General features: G+C 44.0%; 1 long non-coding RNA gene across 6 annotated transcripts in view; it reads left to right on the forward strand.

Moving 5' to 3' along the window:
* Positions 1–27,081, forward strand: part of LOC140214387 (uncharacterized) — a 227,918-nt gene that overhangs the window by 118,014 nt on the left and 82,823 nt on the right. Inside the window, exon 3 of one of the 6 annotated variants that reach the window (XR_011891334.1) lies at positions 1,035–1,120. The exons of the other annotated variants lie outside the window; for them this stretch is intronic. This is a non-coding gene — a long non-coding RNA (uncharacterized lncRNA). Of the gene's footprint in view, positions 1–1,034; positions 1,121–27,081 lie in introns of those variants that run through there. 6 annotated transcript variants of the gene reach the window in all.

Below are 27,081 nucleotides of genomic sequence, written 5' to 3' on the forward strand. Positions count from 1 at the left end.
TGGGTTGTCATGCGGGTCCTTCAAAGCGGACTTTTATATGCATAAAAAGTTGACGTGGTGCGAGGCGCGTGCCAATCACAGACGTCCCCTCTCTCCGGAGGAGGGAAAGTGTGGTCGCGTGTTTGCTCGCCTCGGACGCCCACCGTTTCTCGCCACTTAAAAGGCCCAGCAGTCAGACGGGGAGGCCGCGTTCAGTTCGTTCTGCCGAAGAGCAGGCTGCGTTGAAGGAACGGCAATTGGAGCGGGCCGCGCGTCGTGCGTTCGGCCGAAGAACAGGCGGCGTTTGATGAACGCTGTCGGGAACTCGCTCCCGAAGGAGCTCGTCGTCGACGTGCCGACCTCGCCGTGAAGGAGTGCGAAGCCCAGGCGTTACGACAACGAAGAGCCGCGGATCCCGAGGTTCGCTGGCACCCCTCTTCACGGTAGTGGAAGGGCGGTCATATTTTTAGTCATTTCGTAATTTTTCTTCCTTGTGTTCTCACAATTCAATCGAAACAGATAATTTTTATTGCAAAGGGGGCTTCATGGCAATAGAGAAAGAAATTGGACTTAGAAATGTGGGGAACGTTGTCTCTCACGTTCTCAGTAAAATCGTGCTGCTTCAGTTCTTGGGAAGTCTTTAGGGACTGTCGTTGAAGCAGTCGTACTCTAGTTGCGATAACCAGAAGAATGTGGTGATGGTTCTTTGTCTTATTTAAGCAGCTGTGCTAGTGCAGTCCACAATGTATTAAAAATAATACTTTGAGTGGAATTGAAATTAATCTGAATAGCCGGCACAATATGAATATAGGGACAACAATAAAGAAATACATTCAAGTAATCCGCTCTTTACTTTCTTTCCCCGGCGTGAAACATATGCCACCAATTTTACGTTTCTGCTTCGGTAAGGAACGTACGCATTACATCTTGTATATATCTCAATTGTCTGCCAAAATCGATTCATAAAACTGCTGACACTCGCATAAAGCTGGTTGCCTTGTATTTAGGTATCACATGAAAAATATTCGTGCCCCTTTTTTTCTCTCATCCTTAAGGTCAGTAGCACTGCTACGAACGTATCAACTATCCCACCAATTAGGAACGAGCCAACGCCGTTTTAATTCATGATGCCACGGTGAAATGGTACGGAAACATGTAAGTGACGTCTCAACTCTTCTTTTTTTTTCTTGTTATTTTTTGCGTCTCTTTTGGTTTACTAAGCCTGTAATGGTGCGAGAGAATTTTTCGGTATTCTAGAGAGGCACTGCTTTAACACAACTCAACCTAATTTTCCTCTATGGTGTCCGTTTAGGACTCCAGCGGTACTGAAGCTTATCCGTGCGGACATATTTGATTCAAGAAGATGTGACACAAAATAGAAAATGATATGCCGATAAGCTGCTTCTAATATTCCTTTTGCTCAACGTCCATTTGTGCTCAAAGCTTCGTAATACCTTGCAGTGGGACAAAAGTTAGCCCAGCACGGCGTGTTACGAATCTGCTATGTTGTATCAAGTGTGAGCACGATAATTCGTTTCGCAACCTCGTTACTTGCGTTCTCTGTTCTCCTTACACTGCTAGAAAGTAGACCGGAGTCTCGAGCGTCTCCGGAAACCATTGTCGCGATAGAATGCCAAGCGTTGCGAGCATGCCAACGGCTCTGTGTCGCAACTAGGCGAGAAAGAAACGTGCCTCGCTTGATTTTTATTGCGATACCATTATATGAACACTCAGGGCGCGTTTGTGTCGTCGGCGTCGCCACTGTCGTGATGCCCCGTGTAACGTACAAGGGAGATATTGTCGCTGCGTGCCGTTTGATGTATGTGCGAGTGAAAGCGTGCCACGTTGATGGGAAGCGTGCCGCTTTCCGTCGCGTTCAAGGCATCGGGGGGGGGGGGGGGGCGAAGGGAGGGTGAGTAGGGGGGTCGTTGTACTCCCGCGGCTCTGCTGCGTATGGCGCGCCCGTGCGCGGGCTCTATTTTGAAAGATATCTGTGATGGGTACAGTATGCGCCGAGTGCTGATAGCTTCGTGTGCGCCGTGTTTTTGCCGCTTAGCTCGGGTTGAAGCGAGAGGCAGCGCGAAGGCCAATTCGCTCGTTTCTGCTGCCGCGTTTCCTCACTCCAGCGTTTTGACATCGAGTTTGCGCGGTCATCGAGTGAGACGTGTTCATGTTTGCTTGTACGCGCATGAGACCATGCTTGTTTTAGTTGGTGAGCGAATGTTTACAAGCGGATAGCGGCTGATAAAACTACCATCTTCATTTCGTACAGCTGTCTGCTAATTTGCTGTCGCAATCGATTCTTCTCCTTTCGGGAGAAGCTGCGACTCATTCTTTTCAGGCATTCGTGAGAACAAGAAAAACTAGAAACCAGAGCGTAAGAATAAAATATTAGAAGCGGATTTCCTTGGCGAGCGCGTGCTGTAACGGTCATGCTGGTGCGCAGTGCTGAAGAAATGTAATTTTTATTCAAAGGCTCTATTCTCGAGCGACCACTTCCACTTGGAATGTACCCACCACGAGATTTTGCTCAAACTTTGAGAGATCGAAGACAAATAAGTAGGTTTTAGGGTTCAAGTCATGAAACGGCCTAAAGGAAATTAAGTTTTCATGTGGCGTCATCCTGCATGAAACCATCAGCACACCTGTTTCTTTTATGGCCAGGCCGACAAGTCTCATTGGCACAGCTATTATTAGTCATGCAGGTATTTATTTTAAGCAGTCGAAATGCATTGGGATTGCCCTTTATCGACAGTTCGATGCACACCTAGCGTTATCTCACTCATGCCAACTGCTCCTGAGTTGCGTAGGCTAGGGCATTTATTTGAGGTGCAATATGTAGGTATTGAACAGCTCCCTGAAATGTGCTCAACACTAATCGTTGACGATCTTATTTGCTGAAGGAACGGAAAGGCACAGGCTTCACGTGCGCATATTGTACCACCCACGCTGAAATCTCTTCTGCTGTTAACACTCCCTCACCGTTGGTTCGACGAGCCACTGCCGAGACGCTTCAGATAAGACCGACCGTATTTGTTCTCAAAGTGGAGGGTTATACTGGAAACGTGTGTCGCCGGTTCGCGTTTCAGTCTCGGGTTTATTGCGCAATGCAGTGCACTCGCGTGGCTGACATCGTATTTAAACCATTCGGCGAATGTCAGTTGCGTCACCATCCTCTTCAAACGAGTGTACGCTTCGCTGAACCGCTACGCAAGCCAGCCATTTAAGCCGCTGATCTCTCGAACGTGCAGAATAGGCGGCGTGGCGCACTAAAGTTGTACAAGAAGTTTCTCGCCTCTTTCTATGGGCACGGTAATCGACTGTTCGTGAAGCGCTCGTATGCCGGAGTAATTGCCTGTTGATCCCTACCTATGAATTCGGGAGCGCTGACACTGTCGCCAAAAGATAAGGGGAGGGGGGAGGGGGAGGGCGATGCTTTGGCACGCCTTTAAACGCCTAGGAAAAGGGGCCCACAGTGGCGAGAACTTTTCACACGGTCTAAGAACTGCGCGGAGACTGTTCCGAGAATTCCCCAAAGGGAGAACAGCCCGGTCGTCGAAATCTCGTAGAGACCATCGCAGTGACGGCGTAGAAATCGACAAAAAGACTTCTTTGGCGGAGAGCTTGTAAACTGATGGTACGCGTGCGACTTGTGGTATTCTATGAGAGCGAGCCTGCGGGCTAATTACGCAGAAACGTGACAGAAGAAATTAGAGGTATTGTTGCGCGTTAATGTACCGAAGGCGGTGAGAATTATTTCGTAATCCTGCACTAAGGCGGGTCTCACAGTGGGATTACGGCAGCACACTATGTAGGCTACGTGCAGGAGGCACGTACGCAACACACATGTACTTGTTAACAGGCGCACAACCAACCATATGCGCAAAATGTGGAGAACAACTTACAGTCCGGCACATCTTAATTGAATGTCGAGGATTTCACCAAGTAATGATACAGAATCTTAAAGAACTTTACACGCCTTATGTACCACCTCACCTTGCATTCTTCTTATCCCGTGACCCTATGTTTAGCGTCAAGAGTTCTTAATTCCTTCGCCAATGTCCAGTTTTGAAGCAATGTGCGCTACAATCCCAACCACCATGCTCCATCACAAACGTGAGGAGCATCAGGCATTGAATGCCTAGAGGCCTTACAGCTTTTAGCATGGTAAAAGTACTTTGCCGATGGCATCGAAGCACCAATTTATCGCTTGTAATCACTGAAAACTGCCAATAATATGTCTAACACGTACCACGGCATCTAACATATAACAAGTGGTCGCTTATAGTCGCCGAAATCTCCATTTATCATATACACAGTTGAAATATTTCATATAACGTTAACAGCATTGTTTAGCAAGACCATTTACACATTTGCAACTACGAGATTATTACCCCTTTATATAGCACACTTCAACATCCTTGTCATTGTTGTCTGACTCTTGCATTGATATAAATCGTTGAATGCATCCATAGACTTGGCGCTCTTTGGCCAAAGATGGCCTCGGACCATTAAAACTCATAATGGTATCGCGGCTTTCGCGGGTAAGATCTCAGAATTTCTCAGACAATGTCCGGTTAGATTACAGAACAACGTCTAAAGTGTGCAAACGTTGTATTTCACGAGCAGTACTAACCTCTGACTTATTTCAATGGAAAGACATTTCAGAAATCCTTTCTTTGTTTTTACATCTTCTTTTATTTATTCATTATTTATTTATTCGTCATTTATTTATTTACAATGCCATACAGGCCCATAGACCAGCATTGAGCAAGGCCATGTAACAGGTTCTACAGGACAGAAAATGTTAGCATCAAATAAAAATAAGGCAAATGGTACAAATAGCACAGTGGAACATCATTATACAGCGTTATCAAAGAGCGTATTAAGGTAATCACGAAATGTTTAGCGGTTAGACACGAATGCTATGTTGTCTGGAAGATTGTTCCAATGTGCAATAGCGCGAGTAAGTGATGATGAGAGAAATGCCTGCGTTTCACAATGTATGCGCTTGAAATTGAGTGCTTTGTGACTGCGTTGTGACATTCGCAGAGGCACATGAAGCCACAGACGGTGAGATTTACTGGTATAAATGCACCGGTGAAAAAAGATATTAAAGAGCCATAACATAGCGAGTTTTCAATGACAAGTCAAGTGTCTTTTTTTATTATTCGGGCAATGCTAGAAAAGTGGCCATACTTACGCAAGATAAATCTTGTTCATCTAAGCTGAACAACGTTCGACATGCTGATAAGGCACTCCCGATATGGTAACTATGTGGATGAAGCGAATTCCACTTGCGAAAGAACATAGGTTAGGTATGCTAATTTCCGCACATTAGAAGGCGTGTTACGCAAGTTTCTACGGAGATAACCGAGGGACTTCGGAAGGTTTAGAAGAGATGAAAACTGTATGCGTAGCCCAGGAAAGATAAGGTATAAGATGGGCGCCAAGATATTTACGACGGGGCATTACAAATTTGGTATTATTGATGGAATAGCGAAACACTGAGTTAGTGCGTCTATGGATAAAAGAAAATAACTTGCATTTAGGGGCGTCAAGGAACATCTGGCAAGTTTTTCACCAGCTATACTTTAGGTCAAGGTCATTTTGAAGAGTAGAACGGTAATCGAAACATTTAATAGTACGGCAGAGAATGCAGGCGTCAGTGAGCAACGTCATTGAGGATGATATGTTAGCGGGTAAGTCAATAATCTGTAATAAAGAGAGCAGTGGACAGAGGACACTGCATTGGGGGGAGGCCGGACGTGACGCCGCAGTGGTTACATGAAAAGTTATTCACTACTGTAAATTGCTGAAGCAAAGACAAGAAGGTACGAAGCCAAGATAGCGTTAACGAATGTAAAAGAAGGGCAGACCACTAGGAAATTGGGTACCGTATCGAATGCTTTAGAGAAATCAAGGAAGAGGCCGTGAGTTTGTTCGCTAGAATTTATGTTGAAGTTCAGTCATGAATTCAAGTAACTTCGTGTCACATGAATAGCCTTTCCTGAAACCGTGCTGATTAGATATGATAAAGTTACTGGATTCAAGGTGACAGTAGATATGAAAAGTTGTAACATGGTCAAGAAATTTGGAGCGTAGGCATATTAGTAAAATAGATCGATAATTACCAGGTGACTGTCACCAGATTTGAAAAGAGGGATGATCTTGGCAATCTTCTAGTCCCTAGGTAGTCACTAGATGATAGATTGGTTAAAAAATGAGACATGAAATGCAACTGGAAATATCTGTAGTATTCTACAGCATTTTATAAAGTTTGTTGTCAATACTTGATGAAGTAGAAACTTCAGAACTGGTAATCAGGTTAGAGATACCTTCGGCAGTGACTATTATTGAATACGTGAAGGCGGAGTTTTGATCTGGTACGAACGGCACTTTGTAAGAATCTTCCTGTATAACAACAGATGAGAAGTTCTTATTCAAATCAAGTTGACAAACTTCATAAGAAAGCGGTGTTTGTTTTGCATAGGGTATTGCAATGTGCTTAGTATCATTATTAGGGCAAATTTCTTCCTAAAAGTTTTTACGATTATGGCTAAGTGAGTACAAGTCCGAGAATAATTCTTGTTTGTTTTTGGCTGCACGGTATGCTTTAAAACAGGCTTGCAGGCATTTCTTGCATTTATTCCAGTCAGAAGCACTAATTCTAGGTCTCGCGGTATTGTACAATCGTTTCTTTTTATTTCATAGTGATCGAAGTTTCGTAAACCAAAGGCTAGATTCGTATCTATTGATATAAAAATCAGTGCCACAAACTTGTGAACAAACTCAAATACTTGGTTTGAAATGTGTCCAGTTCTCATTCATGGACCGTGAAGCAAACGACGGCAGAAAAACTTCAGCAAAGGAAGTTCCAATTGGGTGTTAATCCCATCATAATTGGGTCGGTTGTAGTCCCGGATACTACCCGAAAATGTTAGTGGTAAATTAATTGCGAAGTCCAAATAGCAGTCCAGACCCGATTCAAAGAAACAACTAACATTTATATACATGAGAACATATGCTGGCGCGAAAATGCTAGGAAAACACCCTTAGCGTTCCGTGGTCTTCATTTTTCACAGCGAAGCTGTATATGACTACTATCCCGGGGTTTCTGTGTCTCCGTCGACAGACCATTCAACCAATCGCAGCGGAAGGCTCAGACCACGTGCGTCGCTGAATTCCTTGCAGCATCAACAGACCGCACTCTCCTCCGCGCATGCGCGGCAGTAGCGGCGCCAGCCATGCGGGGGAATGAAATAAAACGAACCAGAAAGCTCACCTTCACGCATAGCGTTCACCGCAAGAGTTTCCCTGTAAAGATTGCGGTTGCATAAGCTGAAGTTGCCAGGAAGCGGCAACGATAGCATACGAAGCAGGCAGTGACGTGACTACACTTTCATACGTAAACGAAGAACCCGCTTAGCAACCGACCTCGTTTGTGTTGGGGTAGCCCTATGGAAAGGTCACTCATAGTTAGGACTCTCAAAAAGCAGCGCGAGCATGATTGGCGACGCGAACAGCAACGTCAGTATGCCAAATCGCATCGTGATCAAGCTAAGCATACGCCGCAGTTCCTGCCCAAAAGAAGCCACGCACAGTTAGGTCGCCTCAAGAGCAGCGCGAATACGACGAGCGACGAAAGGAACAGCAACTTTCAATATGCACAACAGCGGCAGGACCCATTTCAAGGCTACCACACATTGGTCTATCGGATTAGGTGATAACATAGCTGTGCTGGCGAACCACCTTCACAGTGTAGATTGGAAACCAATATTTTGATACTATATACTCTCCATAGATGTGATGTACACTGTTTATAGAAATGCGCTTCGAGTGAGTGAGTGAGTGAGTGAGTGAGTGAGTGAGTGAGTGAGTGAGTGAGTGAGTGAGTGAGTGAGTGAGTGAGTGAGTGAGTGAGTGAGTGAGTGAGTGAGACAACTTTATTCGTTCCACAATAGAAGCGAGTAAACTCAACGTCACCTGGCTACTTGATTGTTGCTTGATCGCTTTTTCATCGCCAAGATATTTAGTAACTGATGCGTATCGCGCACAGCAGCGGTAAATCGATAAGCCTTAAATGCTTTGTCGATTTGCTGCATGTCTTTTATTTATTTTCAACCAAGCGTCAAAATATCAACAAAAGGGTTGCAGCTGTCGATGTAGAACTGGCCCTGTCTTATTTAATCATTTGGAAGAGGATTGTACCATTTCGCATATTTCTGTGTCTAGGTCCGTAAGTGCACAATTATCAGAGGCGTTCAATTTTTGGTCGTACTGGGCACTTATAGGGTACATTTGTGTTCACGAAATTTAAGAAATCACTGATCAAATAATAAATGGAACAAAGGCAGCTCTTTACAGAACTGTGCTCGCATCTTCATGCCTTCCAAGAAATGCGGCTCAAATCACTCAAAGCGACAACACATGTTATAGAAACCTGAAGAACTTTCCCATGAACACATCAAACTGCATGTGCATGTGATCTAGAAGATTTCATGAGGATTATGACGATATTATTATACCAGAACTTAACACAAAGCTCTTTGCTTCATTTTAATAAGAATTTATGCAGCAGTAGATTATATTTCACAGTGGTAAACGCTGTAACACGGCAAAACCACAAGACGTGAAGGAAGGCAACCATTTGATTTCGTTTTTGCAAGTATTGCGGCTTTCAGGATAGTAGTAATTCACATTTCAATCTACAAATGTGCAGCAAAGGTATCCGGATTTTTACGAGCTCCTTGATAGCAATTCCAAATACTTAATCTGAGAAAATAACGCCATTGTTACGCAGTTTATGCTGGATGGATGTTCAGAACTTCGAGCATACTATATGAAGTGCCTGACGTGCCAAGGTGGAGTAAGGTTAAATTTTTCATCGCATTTGCTCGTATTTGAAAACGCGACCAGGTTTTTAGCGCATGTGCATTGAGCTCCTGTTCTTGCTCAGCGTAATGCTTTGGCAGTGTTGATTGATTCATCGTAAACCGCATAGTTTATGCGTGCTCAAAGCGAACTCCTTTCCTATCGATCTCCACCGAGGTCCTATTGCACCAACGGACTCCATAAGGTGCCTGCTAATTTCCTAATCTAATCACCGCAGCTAAGCTAGACCTCTGCCGGGCTCGAGCGACTGTTCCTTCCCTTGGCACCCAACATGCACAACTTCCCGGACACTTGGGAGTTTGTGCCACGCTTGAGATTTGCTTGACCGACACTCTGAATGTGGTGGCAATTTTGCTTGTGTATTTTGGCGGCCTTATAGAGTTGTAAGTTTGCGTGTTATCTTACGGCGATGCGTGATAGGTTATAGGCACAATGTACATGACCATCCTATAGTGCTGAATCCTGCGCACTTTGCCGTAATTCGGTAACGGAATCGCAGCAGCTAATATCTGCAGCTAATAGCAATAACAGCAGCTAATAGCTAATATCTAAATATCTGAAGCGCTGATGCTCGCGAAATTGGGTGATAAGTCTGTTAGGTTCCCGTCTCTGGCGCTCACAGAAAAATAACTAAGTTTCTTGGAGGCGGCATCACATGACTCGTAACTTTGTTACATGAATTCGCACTTTATTGTATTGTAAGCGGATGCGCGGTCTACACTGCTTCACTTGTATAAAATCGATTCAGTGGCACAATAAACTTAGTTGGAAGTTTGCGCTTGGTGTGTCGCCTTCTCTCACGTCCGTGTCGTCTTTTGTCGCGCAAAATCACTTGAACTAAACCAACTGTAGAACGCCCCTTTCGCTCCGAATTCGCCCTTTCTGTTTCCTGTTTGCCATGACAGCAAGAACAATCAATTTTTAAATCAGACATCGCTTAGTCTCATCTAAACTTCAATCTCCACGTTCCACAGGTGTTACTCAGATCAGCCGTTTGTTTTGACGCTGCTAGGACTAAAGAGACAGCACAAAGAGAGGAAACTACTTTGATTTTCTCCTAGCAGATGGCGCCAGCATTCATGACGCGCTGGCGATACAGAACACTCCCTGATTATTCATCGAATACTTCAACTCTATACTATACTGCGGTACGTCATGTGACGGTATGCATAACATTAATATCTCGGCATCTATACCACTGATCTGCACAGAGGCGGCGCTTGCGCAGTAGGCCTAACGTACGCCGTATGAGAGTAGCGCATCACAAAATACGCTAAAGCACTAGAACAGCAGGCAACACGTTCATGCTGCATAGCATGCGCTGACTAAAGTTTGGTAAAACTAACTTAAAGTTTGGTAAAACTAACTTTCTTGTGAGGCAATACATAAGTTGTTTACAACATGGCCTCAAGCTCTGCAGTCATTTTCCGCGCCCTCTTTGTACAACAGGTTCTCGGTCTCTAGCATTTCGCTTAACGAAAGGTCGTTGTCGCCAGTTAAGTGCTTTTCTCCTTGCGCGCAGTTGCGGAGAGGCGGACATAATTTCGCAACTCGTTGCTCAATGTTAGTGGTCTCGACGGCAGTCGTTTCTGTCATAGTGAATGAATTTAAGCCTCTAGATTCATTGATGCATCTTGCACTGAGCCACGATGGCAGGGTGTTTAGCAAAAGTTCACGCGAATTGAGAGTGGTAAGGCAGTGAGGGAGGGTATTCGGACGGTGAGCACGAATGCACTTGGCGACAAAAACCGCCGTATATTACTCGCGCGCACTCTAGTGCTCCCCCTACTGCTCAGAGCGAATGGTTCTATCTTGTCTCGGTCATGACGCTCATTAGAGAGTCATTAAAGGTTTATGACACGCGGAGCTTCACGACCTGCGCTCCACGTGGAAATGAATGCCCAATGCATATAGACATGCTTATTTAGACCGACTCCATGTCGTGCCATTCATGGTAACAGCCCTGTGCTCATTCGTCGCGCTCATTTCCACTTGAGGCGGCGTCCCGGAGTTCGCACAGTGGGCTGGCTAGGCTTGAGTTAGGTTGCGAGATCATATCTTCATTTAAAACTTAGCTTGTGTGTGGTATACTTGTCGGTTTTTTTTGTTTACTTCTAAAAAAATATGACAAGTGAGTCATCAGAAAATGACCGATTCTTGAATCTCTCGACGCACACTTACTAGTCTCTCCTTAAGCATGTAGCCGCATCTAAAGCTGTTTCATCTGAATAGTTTAGTTTTACTGTAGCAACTAGGCGAAACGAGCCTTCTTTTTCTATGGCTGTTGTATTATAACGAGTGCTATAATATATTCTGGCTTCTTCTTTGTAACGAAAAGATTCCGATTTGAGGAATGCTAACCTGCATTCTATGCGAAGCTTAGTCGTCAAAAGTAATTATTTACTGTCGATTGATTGATTGATTGATTGATTGATTGATTGATTGATTGATTGATTGATTGATTGATTGATTGATTGATTGATTGATTGATTGATTGAGTGAGTGAGTGAGTGAGTGAGTGATGAATTTTAACTCCCGAATGCTAGGCACGGGTTATCATTGACGCCGTAGTGGAGGACCCCTCTGAATTTTTAGCCCCCTCAAATTCGTTAACATTTACAGAAAGCTTGGCACATGAGTGTCTTGGCGTTCTACGTCAATGGCATGCGGCAAGCGCCGACGGTGATTGAACCAGGTACGTCTAACTCAGTCAGCAAGATGCCTTATAGGCACTGGTACACCGCAAGAAGCATTTCACTGCAAATGGCGAACGCTATATGCTACTCGAGGTCATGCCCTAGACCCCGCCATTTTAACAGGTGATTATTTCAAATAGGACGTTTTGCTGCCACGTGTAATTAGTGCCACCAGAGGGAGAAATCTTAAAAAACCTAACATATTCGTCGCCTGAACATGCAGGCTTGTTTGACGTCTTCGTGGTGATAAAACGCATTTAGTGATTGGTCATCGATCACTTTCGCATAATTATTCGCGCTGTCAGTGCTGAATATGGATTTCTCTCTGCCGTCGTTCATCCATCAGACCTTCGTTTTGTTCCCCACTCAAGGCGCCCCAAAATACAGGTCCCATATTCTGCTCAACCCAAGGCTTCAAAGCATGTGGAAGGTTATCTTTCAGGCGACTGCTCGATAACGGCTTTTGTTAAGGATATTGCTCCATTACTTGGCCTATATATAACGGTGGACCTCATCATTATTATTGTCGTCGTTGTCGTCGCTAACGTCATCGTCACCACTATCTCCATCACCACCGTCATCATCACATTCATCTGTGGGCCTCGTCTACGGTCTTTCGGTAGTCCGTAAACTGGAATACATATAGTGATGCGGCCAAACTCTAATTGCCTCCTATCACAGTGCGCTTACCATTTCTTCAACAAAATCGATGGAGACTCGACTTGCAAATCAAATATTCATGGTTCCGATTAGTCCTGCCAATTGTACAGCGTCATTTCCTTCATCCTGCTTCCAGGTAACGCATCCCTCTACTCTAAATGCGCGGTCCGCTTCGAAATACAATGGCTTTGTTGGGGAGGTATGCCATCTCCATTTTCCGTATCCACTGTGTGTATATCTAGCCTTTGTCGTGGGCTGACTTCGATAGTAGTGCAGTCGCAAATGTGGGCCGTTCGCATGGGCATGCACAGTATATAATTGGTCGTTTCTGTCTATGTGTTGCCTAAAAATCATGTGAGCCAATGTTGAAGGTAGTGCTGTAAAGAAAAAATTCAGCAGTTCCACGCTCCTTGTACCCCTCTCACCTGAGGAGTGACGAGATAGTGTCATGCTTGGGGACTCCGCCAAGTTCCCACTACCAACGAGCTAGTTTTTTGATTGCCTTCGACGGTTTTTCCTCCTTTCGAACACTCGAGTACATGCGTTGTCCCTTTATGCTTCTTAGCTGCCGTGAATGTTGCTCTTGATAGCCGAAACAGGTGATCAAAGGCAATATGAAAAGTAGCCGCACTCAGTCCTACAAGGAGAGAAAGCACTTAGCTACAGCATGAGCAGCGAAACATGAGCACACGGCAACAAACCGAGGCCCCAATAGATTGCAGAGACTACTAGCTTCATTAGCCGTGTTATCGTCGGTTGCACCATACTGATTTTTTTTCGCTTTCGTCTAGTTTTCTGTATTTGATCATTTGTCTCCCTCGGGCTATGATTGCGAAAGTAATGCTCCCTTTTCTAACTAACAAGGTCCCTGGAATGATTACGATGCAAATGTATTCCGGTAAGACATAAGATCTCTGTAGCCCGGCTCGATGCCGGCTCTTCGTTTGGAATACTGAAACGCATAAATGAACGTCGCTTGCTTGCCAGAGATGTCTCAGGTTTTGACGAAAGGGCAAAAACTACAACGTTTTATATTAGATTAGGTTAAAAAGATAAGTAGGTGCACACCTCATGAATACATTTTCTATCACGATTTATTCAGAAACTTGTTTCTTTATTGAGTGACAACGTGAGAGCTTAATAATACCTGAAAAAAAAAAAGCTCATCGCGCTCCCTAAACAGAAAACACAAGAAAACACACTCTTGATTGGACTTCATGGAATGGTACGTTTAACGTAATGTTACTAAAATTTTCTCTGTCGAACTCGAGAGCCAAAATGGCTCACCTCACTAACCTACCTGTTCTCACAGGAGCTCTTATCCCAAAGATGTGAAGAATTGGGCCGCTATAATTGCGTTAGGCATGAGCTAGTATTCGGATTTATTTATTTGGTTATTTATTTATTTATTTATTTATACCGCAGCCCAATATAGGGCTACAGCAGGAGTGGGAACATTACACATTCCTATTCATTATACATTAACAACACGCACATATACAAAGAGGTGAATGATTAAAAAGAAGCGCTTTACGTGTTGGCGATGTGCTTACCAGTGGAAGCTATAAAATCTATTCGTCATTCGCAGAACGACCGTCTCCTTTTCTAAGACACCCTCAACACAACGTCTCGTCAGCATCCGTATAGCAGCATCACATGGCTAAACTTCCCAGTTGTGCCTTTGTGCTGAGGACGGTCTCGGCCAGTGTCTCGGGACCCTTTGCTCCAACAAAGGGCGTTTGTCAAGACTATCTAACACTCATGAGAGTTCTTTCCTGGGCACACTGAAGCGGGGACGCTCACAGAGAAGGTGGGCGATTGTTTCCCCACTTCCGCAGTTATCGCATGTTGGGCTGTTGGCCATTGCGACCCGAAATGAGTAAGCATCTCAGTTGGCGCATTACCAACGTAATTTTTTTTCATATAGTGCAGTTGATTAAACGTAAAAGGCCTTCGACTCTACGTATACATTATAGTGAACAAAATACTTTGCAATAAATAGGTTTGATATATTGCATTACGTCGTGATGATATTTCGTATTTTTGCTAATATATGCTAAACTGCTCAGAAACTTGGCACTGTGTTATTTCAAACAGCTACCTTTGGGCCACAGTTTCTTGAAAGCTCACATCCATGCTATGTTACTCGCGCCCCGTAGCCCAACCATCATGCACGCTACTTGCGTATTTCAATAATGCTTCACAAGTAAGCCGTATACATAAACCAATATTTCAAAACAAGTGCGCGCTGGCGAAAGAAATTTTAATAATGACCTGAGATTTTAGCCATGCGAAAGACTTGATATGCTACTGAAGGTATAATGTATCACAAACGATCAAAGGCGTAGAAAAAGCAGATAGTAACTCGCACACAAACTAAGAAATGAAGCTGCAGCATCAGTGAGCACTATAAATTGAACAAATTGGACATCGCAGCTCTATGGAGCCATCACTAAACAAAATGTAATTTATCGGAATCCCTCTGCCTGCTTTAGCGCATATGCTGGTTGACAGTACCCGCCGTGGTTGTTCAGTGGCTATGGTATTGGGCTGCTGAGCACGAGGTCGTGGGATCGAATACCGGCCGCGGCGGCCGCATTTCGATGGGGGCGAGATGCGAAAACACCCGTGTACTTAGATTTAGGTGCACGTTAAAGAACCCCAGCTGGTCGAAATTTCCGGAGTCCTCCACTACGGCGTGCCTCATAATCAGAAAGTGGTTTTGGCACGTTAAACCCCATAATTTAATTTTTTAAATACTAGTTGATAGTATGCAGAAAAAACACACAGGCATTAATAACTAAAAATCTAAGGCATAACCTCTTCACAGGACACTACAAAATAATGTATGTTTGTTGACAACAGTTTGTTGCACGGCTGACAAGTTACACTATACGCGTAGTTCAAGGACCCAATTTACAGGACGCAGCAATGTAGTTTTGTTTTTTCACTTTTCACCCGTAGCACTACATGACAATTACGAACAAAAAAAAAATAAGAGCTAAGACAGGTGGGCTTTCCTTTATCTTATCCTCCATTCTTTTTCCTGGCGTGATCTCTTTTAACTCAAGCGAAAAAAAGAAATTAAATGATGGGGTTTCACGTGCCAAAACCACTTTCTGATTAAGAAGCACGCCGTAGTGGAGGACTCCGGAAATTTCGACCACCTGGGGTTCTTTAACGGGCAACTAAATGTAAGTACACGGGTGTTTTCGCATTTCGCCCCCATCGAAACGCGGCCACCGTGGCCGGGATTCAATCCCGCGACCTCGTGCTCAGCAGCCCAACACCATATCCACTGAGCAACCACGGCGGGTTTAACTCAAGCGAGTCTCCCTACATACTACATCAAGGTCTACAAGATGCGCTCGATTGTACTGTTGTAATGGAGTGCCAGTTGGTTGCCTAGGGCAATGGGGGGGGAGGTGAATGGGCTTATCAAAAGAGGAACGCAGGTAATTTTTCAAGAACGGTAGAATTATAGTCCGCAGGAATCGTCGATGCTCTGAACACACTAACGTGGCAGTGCGTTGTGCTCCTTTTTCGAAACGGTTCGAAGAATTATTTCCTGTTCCCTACGTGCATACGTAATTTAGCGTTGATCGCCAGGGCTGACGTACCAGATAATTTTTTTTTTGTGTTTAGCGAGAAACATGCACTCTAACTGAACCTCGTCTGGCGTTCGATGTATGTTTTAAACACCTGTGTGGACCTATAACTTACGTTCAGTAGATAGCTCTGTTCTTCGCTACACCAACTGGTCGCGCACATTGATTCTACGGGGATGTCGCAAAGTTTAGTGCATTGAATGAAGCATATGCAGTGATAGTTCCTGCTTAGTGCACTTCTTAGAAAGCTAAGCTCACAACTGCACGGTTAACCAACGAAACCACTATGCCCTTCTTGTTATTTTTCTTTCGTACCTTCCTTTGCAGATTATACACTAGTCGATAGTGTTAGGCGACTGGGACATACGACGCAATATTATCTAAGTTTAGGCAAACCTGTTGATGTTTAGTTCTTGATACACGTATTCCTGCTGCAAATACCCAATAATATTTTCCATATTGTTGGTTGAGTGCATGGCATTATTTTAATGATCTGAACCACGGTAACGAGGCCGTGACTATCAATTAGATTTCAAGACACCTTCATCTATAAGACTAAGCGCAACAAAGGATCTATTCCGCTTTTTGACGAAAGATAACAGGCACATGCGACACGATGATACTACAAGTTTCCCTCTATAAAAGAAGGCTTGCATCTCACAATGGGGTCTGCGTTCTTTCTTGGCGATACAGTATCAGCTCTGCACCGAGTATCATTCTATTATAGCTGTGCACTTGTTACATGAGGGATTCAGATTCAGCATTATGATAGATTTTTCACCGTCAGCATATGTTGCTTAGCACTCAGCAAGTAAACTATCATGAAAACTTCAAATAATATATAAGGAATATTGCAGCTAGAACATCTGCCATAAATGTATGCAGCAATTAGAACGAGAGGCCGTGTTTACAGTGCGCCTGACCTGCAACACCACGCAGCCCTGCTTCAAATGATGATATATAATCGCTAAACCTTAATTATGGCTTTCAGCTCACATGTTGGCACTACCAAGCAACGGTTATTTATCTTTCTAAATTTATCTTCTTCTGCGCGGATCTTGCTGCGGATACCATCGTGAGAGCAGTCTGGTCATTATCCTGCTCATGGAGGCATCGCCTGCATGCTAGCTTACTTCGAAGTCGCTTTCGGGTCAGAGCTCGAGTTCATTGTACGTGCTATCCTTCTTGCCATGTGCCTCTACATCACGCTCTGGTTATTTGGTGCTTTTCAAAAGAAAAAAAGCATATTCCGTGTTTGTCTGACCAGTTTGTACTCTTGGAAGCATTTTCACGTGGTATTTATGTTGTTCTAGGTGCTCAAGCAGTCACCCGAGCGTAGCAACAAAACAGAGATTACCGCCCATTCAGTATCGCGATAACTTTGAGAGGGGCGATGCCGAAGGGACACGACGTTTTTGTTCTTGCCCTCTAGATTGGTTCCCTATTCGGGCGTGTTTTGACGTCATCAATTTCTGCCGCTTTAGCACCACGATATGTAGTCAGCCACGAAAGAGAATAGAAGGCTCGCACAGACTCCTATACTATTTCATTCGAGATTGAGAAGACTCGTCCAATGGCTAATTCAGTACGTGGACATGCGCCAGGCACCTGAGTTTCAGCATTGAGCCGTGAGGGCCATCTGAGGTGGAAGAGTTTCTTCGTTGCACTGATCTGAGGTTTTTGTGCGAAGAACAGAACACGGCAAGAATGAAGTGTTTGGAACCTTCGTGTGGCAAAAATCAGACATGAAAAATTCAGTTTGTACCTGTGCCATGCTGTCTTACGACCAAAAGCACGATGACGTAACCTTCCGCATTTCTGACGTCTTACTTCTCAATGCTCATACCGTGCACTTTAGTAAGCGGCGGATAGTTGCAACTACGCTTGAAAAGCTTGCGGCCCTTATAGGCAATGCCTCACGACTTCGATTGCACCTGTACAAGAAAGCAGGAATGGGAACATTAAAGTCTGTGTTCTTATAGTTTGGTATAAAGAATTGAATAATTATAGGCCCATTAGTTGGTTTTCAGCATTGTATAAAATATTCACCTATATTCTAATACAATTAGGGCAACACTTGAATCAACCAAGTGAAAGGAGACAAGAATTCAGCATTGCCAGTCGGCCTCTAGAGTATGTACATGAGTACGATCGGATCCTATTCTGTAACTCTAACGGTCTAACGGTTATCTATCACTTATCACAAGGGACCCTGATCACGGGAAAGAAATTTACAGAAGAATAAAAATGGGTTCGTGTGCATACGGCAGACGTTACGAAATTCTGACTGAAAGCTTACCATTGTCGTTGATAAGAAAAGTGATTGATCGTTGCATTCTGCCAGTGCTAACATATGGGGCAGGGACTTGGAGATTAACAAAGAAGCTCGAGAACAAGTTAACGACCACGCAAGAGCGATGGAACGAAAAAATGTTAGGCGTAACGTTTAGAAACAGGAAGAGATAGGTGTGGATCAGAGAGCAAACGGCGATAGCCGATATTCCAGTTGACACGGAGAAGAAATAAAGCTGGGCAGGCCACGTAGTGCGCAGGGCAGATAACCGTTAGACCGTTAGAGTTACAGAATAGGATCCGATTGAAGGGAAGCGCGGTCGAGGACTGCAGAAAATGATGGAATAGGTGAAAAAAAATTAATGGAGTTCTACGTGCCATAACCACTTTCTGATTATAAGGCATGCCGTAGTGGAGGACTCCGGAAATTTTGACCGCCTGTGGTTCTTTAACGTGCACCTACGTGCACCTAAAGTACACGGGTGTTTTCGCATTTCGTTCCCATCGAAATGCGGCCGCCATGGCCGGGATTCGATTCCGTGACCTCGGGCTCAGCAGCCCAACACCATAGCCACTGAGCAATCACGGTGGATCGGGAACGGGTGATGAAAGTAGGAAGCTTGCAACGTCAAGCTAGAATCGGCTTGCGCAAAACAGGAGTAATTGGAGATCGCTGGGAGAAGCCCTCATGCTGCAGTGAACATAGAAATATGATGATGATGATGATGATTATGATTAGTTAACGTGTCATCACCAGCTGTGGGAGTTCCTTGCCAAGTATGAAGTGGAACAAGCAAGTGCTTGTGGGGTCAGACTCCTAATTGCTTTCTCAGTATAGAACATTTTTACTTGTTACCATATTATCTCTGACGTGCGGTTACGGATCGGTTATTACGCCAAATAGTTAACGTTCGGACGTAGTGAGTTCGCAAGATGGCAGGTTATATACGAAACAATGCTCCTAATTACATATAGTCTGTGCAGTCTACTTGCCACGCGTTTCCAGAAAAACGATATGCTTTGCACAGCCTTGTGTACTCGAAGCAGAATGGAGAAGAAAGGTGGCATTCCCATGCTTAGCCGCGATCCAGGCTAAATTCTGGCCGTTTAATATATCCGAACTGAATGCCTGGTATTGCTGCAGTAGTTTGCCATCCTGCCCCTATATTTACCGCGGCTCCAGCAATATATTATTTGCCTGATGTCATAAAAGCGCAAGTAACGTCGCATTGAGATAGTTTCCCGAAACTGCTAATCCAATTAGCAACTTCTGAACTGCTAGTCTGGTGCGATTTAGCATGGAAAGACACAAGTGGGTGTCAACAGGTGCACAGATAACAAGATAAAACGTACTTGCCGATGCTCTAAGCAAAACAGTGTGTGGACAGACGTGCAGTCGCTCCTCAGCGAGTGAACAGGGTACTGAGAATATACACGGAATTTGGTTTCGTCATTCTCACCATAGTTTTCCAGTAAGGTCGCTCTATTCGTTAGTGAATTGATTGACTGATCGATATTAATAATTTTCTTGAAAGCTCAGCAAGAAGCGATGAGACGTGCGTGCCTGACAAAGGTCTCCGCTCCCACATGCGGTTGAGACCGCGGTTTTCGGAAATAGTTATTACAATACTGTTTTACTAGGTGATATTGAAAACGGAAGAAAAAATGCTACGCTCTAACTTTTCAATTCTATGGATGCAAAAAGTTTTAAAAGAATTCGTATTACACTGGGAACATAAGACAGTACATCCGTATTCATAAGGACACGTTAATTACAAGGGTACAAAAATCACCAATGGTTCATACGCTACTAAATACTAATGAAGTTAAAATGAACAGGTCAACGCTAATTATAGAAGGGTACACTTAGCAGTAAAAAACAGATTCGTCTTACAACAGCCTTCCAATCTTCTGAAAAGAAAAAAAAACAATGTAGGTCTTCCCTAAGCTGCTGTTTTAATTTCTTTTAAATGCACATGATGAGCAAGTATAGATAACTATAGTCCTTCAGTTTTGTTTAAAATTCATCCATGCTTAATTCGTCATTGAATTAGGTTTGTGCAGAAGTGAATGTCGACAAAAATAGTGTGGAGTCGGCGCGTGATAACCAGGAGTTATAGAGCTTGTTTTCCTTTTTATAAGCGAACACTATTTGAGTACATACCTTCTCAGCTCGAAACGTGGTAGATGCTGTGAAAAGAGGCACAGTTTTTTGGTCTATCATGTGATATTGATCGTTCATATATAGCTGATATTTTTTTCTAATGCTACAATTCATGCATAATTATAGCATCTGGTTGCTGCCCACACTGTTACTGCGCAGCGAAGACTAGAATAAAGCACGTTCGTTGTAAAGCTGTGCTTTTATCGACAAACGTAATAAATCCAGCATCGTGTGTAGCTTTTCTATAGTTTGTGATAATCAATTGCACAGGTGATTAATGTGGGAGTCCCGAGTTATCTCAGTGCTGAACCAAACGCCTAACCTTTGTTGCGTCACTGCATTCAAAATAGTTCCTTCAGATCTGATACCTCACTGTGTTCCTATTTTCTTGTTAATAGGCCGAACTATTAGACAAGTGGTCTCTGATACGTTTATTTGAAGTTTGTTCGGCTTTAACCGTTGTGAAAGAGATAAGAAATGATAGCTATCCCTCTATCCCAGTTTACTGATATTGTTTCATGTAAAAAAACGTGTTCGTTTCGTCCTCATATATTATTACTTGTGGCGATTGTGGAATATTTACTATATGACTACATAAGCGAGGTAAAGTAGTGGGCTTAGGTATTTTTACTAAGATACACTCCGTTAAGTTTTAGGGATGGTGAGCATGCTGTTGTCATCTTCGCAGTCTGCTTAACCTTTCTTAGGTAATTTTTAATCAAAGCATTAGCTACTGCCCTAATGCGATATTTTTTCGACTTATTAAGCAATATGTTACGGTAAGTTGATTCGAAAACTTAACATCCAGAAATAGGCCAAAAGTAACGTTTCTTTGTTTTATATATTCCATTATCTTCTCTTTATTGTAAAAAACTGCCTGGTCAACTGACTTTTCTTTCTGCAAGCCATATTGGCTACTTGAACTTTATATCTTTATGCACAGGTGTTATCAGAAGGCATTTAGCTTAATCTGGAAATTCCCAGTGATCAAGATAAGATTGATCATGTTAAATAAATTGTCACAGATGAGGAAAGCAACATATTGCACGGGACTAGAGCTCATGTGGTGGATCCACGCTGCGGCTTGGTTTTTTAATCTTATGATAAACGTCATTGCCTCCTCAGCTTTTGTTGTTCGCAAGGAAAGCGAACACTTAAAAGATAAGATATGGAATATAATGCGCATACTCTCCTCAAATGACAAACAGCCATTTTATCAGTTTTGCTGCGCCGAGTCTGATACCACAAAATTGTAATTTAGGAGTGGGAGACAAAGATTCTAGCACAATTTTGTATATGCTGCTGCTAGGTTTCAGTTGTGGATCGGTCATCAAACCATTTACTAATAAGTACAGCACAAGTGATTTTTTGCTGAAGTAACATTGGAGTGTTAATGCATCCAATAAGTGCATCCTATAACTAACGGACTGTCGAATAGGTGTCGCATCCCGTCGTGGAACGACGTACGTCAAACATCACAGAAAAATCAAAAGAAAGCTTGGGGACGACCTCGTTACTCTCGAACTGCCGAAAATTCGATTAATTTTAAGCAAATTAAGTCAAAGGGTAGAATAACACTAGGTGAGAGCCTGAAAGATCTGACAGGTTGTCTGAGATAAAACTGAATATATCTCCAGTGCATTCCATCACACGCACACATGTTCTTGAGGTTAATGAATGCGCGGAGCGACAGCCCCTTTATTGGAAATGTGCACTAAATGACGGTAGAACTGCTCATTTAGTAGCCGGCAAGTGCATGCGAAATTGCCGGGAGACTGGCAGCTCGAGACACTTTGCGTGTATTCGCGGGCTTTTTTCACGCTCGGAAAAACAATTATGTAGCACGTATTGAGGAACAGAAAGCTGTCTTGGGAGTTTTTCATTTTACTTTACAATTTTCTCATTGACACTTTTCATCTCATTTTAATATTTGAGAAGTTGATGAATTAATTAAGGCTATCTAAGTAGGCGAATGAGAAAAATGGCTTGAGTGTGCTGTTTGCTAAGCGACGGCAAACAACATTACCTTTGTTCTGTCCAGCTAGGTGGCATGTGCATATATTTAAACTCTGGCTAAATTTACCTGGAACACCCTGTATAAGCATGCAGGCCCGTTTCGTGGAGATACTGCAATAGTTTAACTTAGCTTAGACTGAACTAGTAATAGAATTGTTCAGTCTAAAGGAAGTTAATCCTTTGTGGGGGTTTTCCTTGACGGCAGTTGTCGTCATCAATCTTGTGTGTATACTTCTTGAAAACTGTGGGTTCGGTACTTTGGCGTTAGGAACGCTGCCGAGCGCTAATTGGAGCATGCTGTTCCTGAAAGAAAAGAGCCGGTTGATTAGCTAAAAAAGAATTAACGTAGATTGACGACTTTTATTATTACGCTACAAAACGAGCCTCAGAGAGCGTAAATTGTCTTGCAGTAAAAAAGAAGTGCATAACAATTTTTAGTTCGCTCCTGTGCTGAAGGGAACGTATGTGTGTTTTCATTAGCCTTTTCTGTTTTAAAGCGAAGCTTTTCACGCCTTTCCTATCAACTTTGTCGCTGCTGTTGCTGTTGCAGCTGTCCCGCCGAATAGCTCTTGCTGAATGCGGGGGTCATACTGAAAGTAATGTTGTCATTAGGCTGCCGTCGTCGCACCATTGTCAACTCTGATGGCTGCTGGCTACATACAGTCTTCGTGTATTGGCAGGTACCGGACATAGTAAAAAAACGGAACATAGTGCGAATTGACGTGGCTCTCGGTGACAGGTGGTGCACGTATGTAAACGCGGACTTGAGCTTGTACACCAACACGCCGACGTTCTCATGGCGTCGTCGTCATTGTATCGTAGTAATTTCATCGCCTTTGTGACATTGTCACCATCGCTTCATCATCATGTCATCGCCATCCGTTGGTTGTCTTCACTCTGTTGCTATCACTGCGTGTCATGTTGTCATTGTTACGCCACCATGACGTGATCATGACATCGAGCCGTTGCAGTCACACCATCGTCGTCCTTCCGTCGTCTTCATTTCGCTGTGCTCGTGGCGTGTTCAGAGAGTCGCCATCCTGCTGTCGTGGTCGCTTCACTGTCATTTTTTCGTAGTGACTCCACTGTCAGCAATCTATTTTAGTCATTGCATCGCCGTCTCATACCGTCATTGTTACTTCATCATCACCATACCATTGTCGTCATGAAATCTTCATCATTTCAGCTTCGTCATTCCCTTGGTCACACCGTCGACATCCACATCATTGCAGCACCCTCATAACCTGGTTGGTGTGCACGCCGTCATTGTCACATCGCCTTTGTCATTGTGCCGTCGTCATGTCATTGCCATCATTGCATCGACATTACGTAATAGACATCGTTGATGTTGTGCCGTCGTTATCATACCTTTATCGTATTTTCCGCGTCATCAGTCCACTGTCGTGACGCCATCTTCCTCATTCTGTCGTTGCCAAGACATGGTCATCACTGCATCGTCGTCATGCAGTCATCGTTATGCGTTCGTGATTGTTCCACTATCCTCACTTTGTCGTAGCGATCTTGATGTCATGTCACTGTCATGCCATTGTCCTTTATTCGTTGTCACTCTGTCGTCGTTGCCTCAACGCAATCCAGTCATCTGAATGCCATCGTGGTCTTTCTATCGTCCCCGTTTCTTCGTTGATATAAGTGCTATGTACAACACCGAGCACAACAACTTTATATTGACCGAAGTGGTTCGCAATAAAGAAGTATCCAACTGGGTTAGATGATCCTTGCTTTCAAATGATTGCTGTATAAGAACAGCGTCCTTCACAAACATCAAAGAAAACTTTGCCTAAGGCTTCTTTTTCAGGCTTTTAGCGCAGCTCAGAAAGAGCAAAAAGGAAGGTGGAAGGGGTAATGAAAGGGAACGGAGAACAGAGTGAGCGCTCCCTTTCATTACCCCTTCCACCTTCATTTTTGCTATTTCTGAGCTGCGCTAAAAGCCTAAAAAAGTCACGACATACCAACTAGCCCAAAGTGCCACGCTTTTGCTTAAGGCGATTCCCACAGTGGTCGCGTAGATTTTTTTTCTTCGTAAGTGTTACTTTCACTGCCATCACATTCTTGTCGATCTACGCTAGGTATTGATATGCCAAAGTGCTCGTACTGTTGTAAATTGCTTTGTCACAAATCTTTTAGCACCATCTGAAAATCGCCTTGCTTTATCAAGTTTTACGTGAGGAATTCGGTAGCTGGTTGAATAGTTGCAGTGACTTCATGCTGATCTGAAATGCCCAATAATTACCTGTACACAGAGCGGTGTTACATGGAATTTGTGGCATACGTGTGACCAACACCTCCGCAGCGATGCATTATATTTACTGTGTAGCGGAACTTCTCAGACTAAATAATTTGTGTACCCAGTATGTCGTCACTTACCTGGACATCTGCATCAGCCATAGATGCGCATACCCAAGTATGTAACTTACGTGGAAATTGTTCATAGGATGAAAGCGTAAACAACCCGCCGTGGTTGCTCAGTGGCTATGGTGTTAGGCTGCTGAGCACGAGGTCGTGGGATCGAATCCCGGCCACGGCGGCCGCATTTCGATGTGGGCGAAATGCGAAAACACCCGAGTACTTAGATTTAAATGCACGTTAAAGAACCCCAGGTGGTCAAAATTTCCGGAGTCCTCCACTACGCCGTGCCTCATAATCAGAAAGTGGTTTTGGCACGTAAAACCCCATAGTTTAATTTTCTTTAAGCGCAAACCTTGAATAGTCCTTGTCAGCTGGAAACAGCCTGCTAGTAGCACTTGCATGCCGAAAAGACATAGGAGTGGAGATAGTATTAAGGCAAAGATTGAATCTTGACAGCCAGCCTACGGTCGTCGTGCGAGTAGACTCGGGAGTCGCATTGCTACACTGAGTTCAATGAGACCGTCCAAGTGGCTCGCAAGTGCAACGGTGAGGTCTTTAAATTGCACGTCACCTTTATTCTAGAAGAATTTTGAAGGAGATGGTTCGAGAACAGCGCAGGAAATGCTCGAGTAGGCATCATGCTACAACCAGAGCTTAAATGGCACAGAAAACACCGTGAGGCTTATAGCGCGTAAAAAGACAGGGACGAAAGGAAGGCGTGAAACACATAGGTGCTTTCGTCCTTGTCTTTTCACGCGCTATGAGGCTCACGATGTCTTACCAACAAGCCCAAATCACTGCATTACAGCAGAAAACAGGCCTTCATCACCCAAACAGCGTATTCATTTAGCATGCAGGAAGCGTGCCATCGCACGGGCCAGCAGATGTATGCTTTGAATGCGCTATGTGGGCCTGCGATACCAAACATGTGGGTAAGCCGACCACCTATATGACGAGTGAGTGCAGTTCATTATCGAGAAATCTGCAGGGTTGAGATCATTGATGGTCGTTAAAGGAGAGTGGGCAAGCACAATATCAGATGCGTTAGCTTCCAGATGTACTGTGCGTTTAAGTTAAAACGTGAATGAGTGCGAAGTGAGCAGAATGCGAAGCCGTGTTTGAACATTGCCCTGCATTTGTACTCGTGATCTAATTCAGGCTTCGAAATCATTTACTGGATCTCCACAATTAACGCTTACAAGCTGGCTACAGCGCCACTGCACGTCGACCTCTCACCTGATTGATGTGTAGGACGCGTTCTGATGATTTTCTGGTCTCGTTTAAATTTACGCTGATGCTATATTGGACGATTACGATGACATCTACGAGAGTCTTGGCACCAGAACGACACGGCGGCTTCTTGAAAACTTCTGGTTAGTCGCTATTTTCACCGGCTCCCCTTGGGGCAGTGTGCCAAGAGTCCCATCAGTTTATTCCCCACTACAGTTTACTCTTCTTTCAGCGCTGCACACTTACTACTGCATCGTCTTACGCGGACGTCACCTGTCATGCAGATGCGATCGCGGACGACATGCCTTAGACGGCGGCATTTTCTTTCACCTAAGGGAGTCCTCAGAGGGTTTCGTAACGTAAGTTTCATAAGGCTGCAAAGAACGGACAAGACCAAACTTTCCTTTATTGGACGCGCGCCGATTGGATCCCTTTACAAGATCATCTGCTGCCTGCCCTTGGTCACTGCACTGATGTGAAAGAAATACGCGCTGGCGATAACGTATCCCTTATACTCTCGCATTAACTCGACCTGGATCTCTTTTCCCTGTAATGTCCGACGTTATTACGTTATTCTTGTTATTACGTTGAGCAGGTTTTCTTAGAGAGGAGCGTATGGGTTTCCAGTAAGATGATCCCCATGAAGTAAGCACAGCAAGATAAGCGAAATGAAGGGAATCTGAGCGAAAAGACGGCGAACCATCGCCCTTGCCCAGACAGTGATGATCTTTCTAAAAACGCTTTGAAGAAAGAAATTGAGTTGTTGCTTCACCTTCGCAGAATTATAGTGTCGTGTAGGAGTAATCACGTGCGTTCCATGCACGTCAAGTCATTTGGAAATATCCTAGTGCGATAACGGAGAGTGGTGGATACGCTGGATATTGTGGCCCCCTACGTACGACGTATCACGTTGTGATTGCGTCGCGGGATGTTTGCTTCATATCACGCTTGCTTTGACGTGTTTCAAATAGTTGTTTTAAATGGTAAACTTGCCCTTCTCGTGATGCAAAGTGCACGGGAACAGTGTCCATGTGTTCCTAAGTTTGTGTGCGACACGAGGTACAATATTCCGTATTTATTCCTTCTGATCAGAAATAGTGTCTTGAGATTTAGTAATCTGATTTGTGTCTAGGAAACGTAATATTCTTTTGCGTCACTGTCAGGTTCTGCAAGC

This window comes from Dermacentor andersoni, unplaced genomic scaffold (assembly GCF_023375885.2).
Source record: "Dermacentor andersoni unplaced genomic scaffold, qqDerAnde1_hic_scaffold ctg00000041.1, whole genome shotgun sequence".
NCBI lineage: Eukaryota > Metazoa > Arthropoda > Arachnida > Ixodida > Ixodidae > Dermacentor > Dermacentor andersoni.